Here is a 5,935-nt window from a genome sequence, read left to right as displayed (position 1 = left end):
GAGTCTGTAAACAAGTCTGGATGGCGCCTGGCAAAATGCCAGAGGGAGTGGTTTGTGAAGTAACACCAGCGAGCCATTAAGTGTGGAGATTCCTTATTGGTTGACTGCTGTATCTATTTTATGTTAATCAGATAAGCTGTGTGGAATGTATAAATACTGTTCCTGTCCTACAATAAACGGCTCCTACTCCTGCTGTATCAATGTACACAATTTGTTCATCACCCCCCTGGTTATTTTGCCCAGCCAGCCGGACTGCGGCACTGGGAAAGTTCATTGATAGTTTCTGAATCTCACTTATGTCATTTTAAAATGGAATATTCACACAAGGTCCTGTTAATGAGATTAAATCAAGTTGCATACTGGAAGGAACTCTGTTGCATTCAAGGAGCCAGTATGATCAATATTTTTTTTTAAAATCCCATGCATCTGACCTTCCTATTATGCAGTGCACAATGCAGATTTGAAGCTCTGTTTTGTACTTACTATGAAAACTTTGGGTGCCTACTTTTTTCTCCTGTGTGTAGGCTATTATTTCAGAGGAACAATTCTAGGAACAATTTAAGAAAATCAAATCAAGTGAAAATATTATCAAGGGTGGCAAATAAATTTCTTACAGCTATTTAGATGTCTAAAACTCAAATTGTCAAAATATCACAACAGGATTCATTTTTAAATAAGAATAAATATCCTCTTCACATCATTGAAGCAAATGCACTGTGTTGAAAGGTGCTCTCTTGTGAGACACAGGTTTTTTATTTACAAACTACTACAAGGTAAGTGTTATTTTGGTAAACTGGAACATGGATAATGAAGGTGCTGTACTGAAAGCTGTGTTTCACAAGGTCAAACATCAGATCTGATGCTGCTGACATTTGTCCCTGTGGCTGTATGTGCCACCTGCTCTCCTCTGAAGCCCTGAATGATTTCCACTGAGTGCAGCCACCCCATTTTGCTCACCATCTCTCCTGTGGGTGGATATGGAGTCCAGACTGCTCTTTAGTGTCTGCTCTTCTTTCTCAAGGTGCATCTCAGAGGTGGAAGAACTCGATCACTTAATGATAGCAGCCTTAATGTTTTCAAAGAATCACTAAGCTCTTTTTACTCAAGAACAAGGCCTTTTCACATTGCTGCAAAAACAACAATGTTTCTCATTTCTCTGCACCTTTGTCAAAATATATTCTCTGCTTTGTTTCTTGATTAACTTTCCTAGTGGATTGAAATTAGTGTCTCTTTGAGTTTCATGTGCATTTCTTTTGTGATTTTAGAGAAAATACTTTTAGTTTTTCTCCATCTGGTATGATGCTGGCTTTGGATTTGTTTACAGTATTGAAGAAAACTCCTCTATGTCTTGTTTTTCCAGCATTTTTTTTAAGAGAGAGATTTTTAATATTTATTTTTTGGTTTTTCGGCGGACACAACATCTTTGTATGTAGTGCTGAGGATCGAACCCAAGCCGCACGCATGCCAGGCGAGCACTCTCCCGCTTGAGCCACATCCCCAGCCCCAGCATTTTTAATATGAATGGGTGTTGGAATTTTGCCTTTTGCATCTATGGAGATGATTATTCTTTATTGAATTTAAGTGGTGAATTACATTAATTGGTTTGTTATGTCAAATCAATCTTGCATCTCTGTGAGGAAACCCTCTGGATTGTGGTATATTACTGTTCTAATGTGTGTTTGAATGTAGTTTGCTAATATTTTATTAATAATTCTTTCTTCTTTCTCCATCAGGACATTGGTCTGTAATTTTCTTTCCTTGATGTGTCTTTGTCTGGTTTTGGTATCAGGGTAATACTGGCTTCATGAAAAGTGTTGGAGAGTGTTCCTTTTAATTTCTTGAAGAATTTGAGAAAGAATGATGTCAGTTCCTCTTAAAGGTCTGCTGCAGATCCCTTTCATCCTTGGCTTTTCATTTTGGATTTTAATTGCTATTTCAATCCCATTACTGGAAATTGTTCTGTTTATGTTTTCTATTCCTCATGGTTCATGTGGAATATATCCTATTTGTCTAGAAATTTGTAGAAGTGTTTTAAATTTTTCAGTTTACTGGAGTATAAATTTTCAATTAATAGTTTCTAATGATTCTCTGGAATTAAGAGGTCTCTGCTGTGAAATCTCCTTATTAAGTTTAATTTTGCTTCTTTGCATTATATCTCTCTATTTTTGGTTAGTTTGAGGGTTTACCAATTTATTAATCTTTATGAAGAACCAAATCATTACACTGATCTTGTTTATTTTATTCTGAATCTAATTAATTTTGACTTCAATCTTATTTTGGAATTATTTTATTATTATTTTCTAAAGCCTCAAGATGGAATATAGGCTTATTTATTTGGAGTCTCTATTTTTTAATGTAGGCATTCAATGGTATCAATTTCTCTCTTAGAACTGCTTTGATAGCTTTGCAGATATTTTGATATTACTGTTTTTGTTCTCCTTGTTTATTATAATTTCTTGATTACTTATTCTTCTATTTTCAATTCCTAATTGAAAATAGAATTGCTCACTCTCCAAATTTATAGGTTTTCTATTATTTTTTTGTATTGGTTTCTAGTTTCATTCCATTATGATATGCTAAGGTGCACAGGATGATATCATTTTCTTTGTATTTTCTAACACTTCCATGGTGACCTAGAATGTGATCTATTTTAGAACAGAGCTGCGCTTTTTAAAATCCAATGTCTCTGTGCTCCTCACTCAGTTGCCAACCTGTGTGGCTGGGAATTTGTAAAGCTGATTGTAGTTGCTCTCAGCTTCCTGTCTCCTCATGTAGAGTGGGATGATAGAGAATGATGATAAACTGTGTTCTGGTAGCAGCATGGTGTAATCTTCAGTTAGAAGTTACACTAGTTGGGGTTTGGTCTTGGCTGGGCTTTGGGCCTTTGTGGGTGAGTGTTTGAGATTTGTCCACACACTTGTGGCCATAAAAGAAATGAATGATTTCTTCCTATCTTTCTCATCACCATTGTGGGTCAGCAGTGTGATTAATGTGGGATGAAGTAACAATTAACTTATAAGTATTACCTCAAAGTCTTTACGTATTTTTTCTTACTCTTAAATCTAGAGGGAAAAAAAACACTTACTTTAAGGAGTAGATATTGTACCCATCTCTGAATACTGAGTACTTAAGACATTTAGTGGACTCAGATGTGGAAGTGTCCCATAAGTTTGAAGCCAGATTGATATTTGGGCCTTAAACTGAGTTTTTTACTTCTTTTACAGAACTCTAAACAACTGTATAATGATCTTACCTTTCAGCCATATTTAAACCATCATTTTAATCCTCCTTCAGCACTATAGTCACTGCCCTTACACTCCAAAGGACTTCCTAGCCACATTTCACCCAGGATTCTTAAGTGAAAGAAAAAGAAATTAATCTGCATTGAGACAGAAAAATGAACATCCTAAAATACACTGGTTCATAAAATCTTCAGACACACAGAGGAAACAGGCTGGATGTGTACACACCAAGAACAGTGGCCAGGCAGGAGGCAGAACTAATAGCAGATGTCACCTGGTGAAACCTCAGCTACATGTGCTGACTCACTCCAGAACTGTCAGGTCAAGGGACTTGAAGACAGCCCATAAGCACAGGTTTGGGGTATGTGGGCAGGGCATGGGATGGAGAGTTACCTCGAGGAAGGAGCTGGGTATGTTCATGGACCTGGATATTGCTCATATCCTTGGCATTGTTCATGGAATTGACCAGGCAGATGGATTAGAGAAGATGGGTCACAGTGACCATATGCACATGGCTGTACCTGATGTTGGATGTTAAAATTAATGTGCCCTCTTAGAAGTAAATCAACTACTTGAATATTAGGAAATCAGAAACCCCATGTCCAGCTCAGATGAGCCCCTGCTGACAAAGGCCAAGGAAGGTCTTTCGGTGAAGGCAAGAACCATGGCAAGTATTCTATCATGGAGTATGAAAAAGGCAAGAGAAAACTGTGGCCTTGGTAGCTGTGGTAGAAAGAGCTTCTCTATGTATTGTGTGCCTGGAGAAAGATTACAGATGTAAATAACTGTACTTCCTAGGAGCCATTTGGATTTCAATATCTCTACAAAAATCAAAACTAAAATTTAGAAGAGTAGAAATGGGTTTTTTTTTGTTGAGTTTTCTGATTTTTTATTGGTACTTGGGATTGAACCCAGGGGAAATACTGGCTGGCCATATCCCAAGCCTTTCTTTTTTCTAGAAACAAGGTTTCCCTAACATACTGAGTGAAATATCTATTTTAAAGTGTTCAGGGAAGGGGATGTGGCTCAAGTGGTAGCGCGCTCGACTCAGCACCACATACAAACAAAGATGTAGTGTCCAGCGAAAACTAAAAATTAAATATTAAAACTCACTCTCTCTCTCTCTCTCTCTCTCTCTCTCTCTCTCTCTCTCTCTCACTCTCTCTTAAAAAAAAGTGTTCAGAGTATAATTCTTTGTTCCAAGACTAGGAATCACATTGAGAATAACAACCCATATGTGATCACAAAGGAGAGGACTACTAGGCATGCAGAAGTACTGGATATCAGGAGACTCTGGCCCCATTTGGTTGTAGGAAACTTGAAGTGTACACAGTGCAAGCTGCTAATGGGATATAACATAAAAGTCACACAATGTTGGAAAATGTAGAATGAAAACAAGTGTTATAAGCAAAGAAAAAGTATAAAGTTAAACATACTAATGATAATATTAAATATCAGTATGTTACTACATTAAAATATGTGAACTAACATTATATTGAGTATTATATATAATATAAAATAATATAATATCAACCTTGTTAATGTTACCATTTGTGTTTTCAACTAAGTAAATATATTAATTATTAATGTAGATAAATCTATATAATAATCAATATTTACTTTGATTTCAAACATGTCACTAGAAATCTAATTACATATGTAGAATCACATTATAATTCTATTGGTGAGTGCTGCATCGGGTGCCCCAGTCTGCAAAGAGAAAAGCCATACAGAGGGGAAGGGACAGCCATGCTCACTTCTTCCTGGGGGAGAACATCCCATACACTCTTCTCATGGCCCCCAGCACCTCCTTGTTCCTCAGGCTGTAGATGATGGGGTTGAGCAAGGGGGTGAGGATGGTGTAAAAGACAGCCATGTTCTTATCTTCTTCTGGTGAGTGGACATTCTTGGGACGGAGATAAGTGAAGGCAAAAGGAGCATAGTAAAATGTCACCAGAGTTAAATGTGTGGAGCACGTGGTGAAGGCCTTTCTTCTCCCCTCTTTTGAGTGCATGTGGAAGACAGCAAAAAGAACCCGTTCATAGGAGGCCATGATGCCAAGGAAAGGAAGGAGGAGGACCAGGACTGCACTAAAAAAAAATCATGTACTCATAGACCCAGGTGTCTGTACACACAAGAAGCAACATGGCTGGGATGTCACAGTAGAAATGATTGATGGTCCTGGTCCTGCAGTATGGAAGATGAAGAGTATACACAGTGTGGACTAGGCCATTGAGAGAACCTAGTGTCCAGGAGCCCAAGATCATCTTCACACACATTCTTTTGCTCATATATATGTGACAATGGAGGGGGTGACAGATGGCAACAAAGCGGTCATAGGCCATCGAGGCCAGGAGTAAGCCTTCAGAACTTGCCATGGTGGCAAAGAAGAAGCTTTGTACACCACAACTCAATAAGTAGATACTTTTCTGGCCAGAGAGGAGGTTGTACACCATTTTGGGGACTGTGGTAGAGATGTACATCAGGTCCATGAGGGAGAGCTGGCTGAGGAGAAAGTACATGGGGGTGTGGAGCCGCTGGTCTAAGAAGATGAGGGCAGTCATCCCAGAGTTCCCCAAACAGGCGAGAACAAACACAGACATGATCAGGAGCAAGAGAAGTAGGCTAGTTCGGTTTTGGGGAAACAGCCCCAACAAAATAAAATCATTTGAAGTTTGGTTCCATTTCTCCAT

At 38.3% G+C, this 5,935-nt stretch overlaps 1 pseudogene; it reads right to left on the bottom strand.

Moving 5' to 3' along the window:
- Positions 1-4,995: 4,995 nt before the first annotated feature.
- Positions 4,996-5,935, bottom strand: LOC143640415 (olfactory receptor 2L13-like; annotated as a pseudogene).

Source organism: Callospermophilus lateralis, unplaced genomic scaffold, assembly GCF_048772815.1.
Source record: "Callospermophilus lateralis isolate mCalLat2 unplaced genomic scaffold, mCalLat2.hap1 Scaffold_2339, whole genome shotgun sequence".
NCBI lineage: Eukaryota > Metazoa > Chordata > Mammalia > Rodentia > Sciuridae > Callospermophilus > Callospermophilus lateralis.
This window is presented reverse-complemented; position numbering and strand designations above follow the sequence as displayed.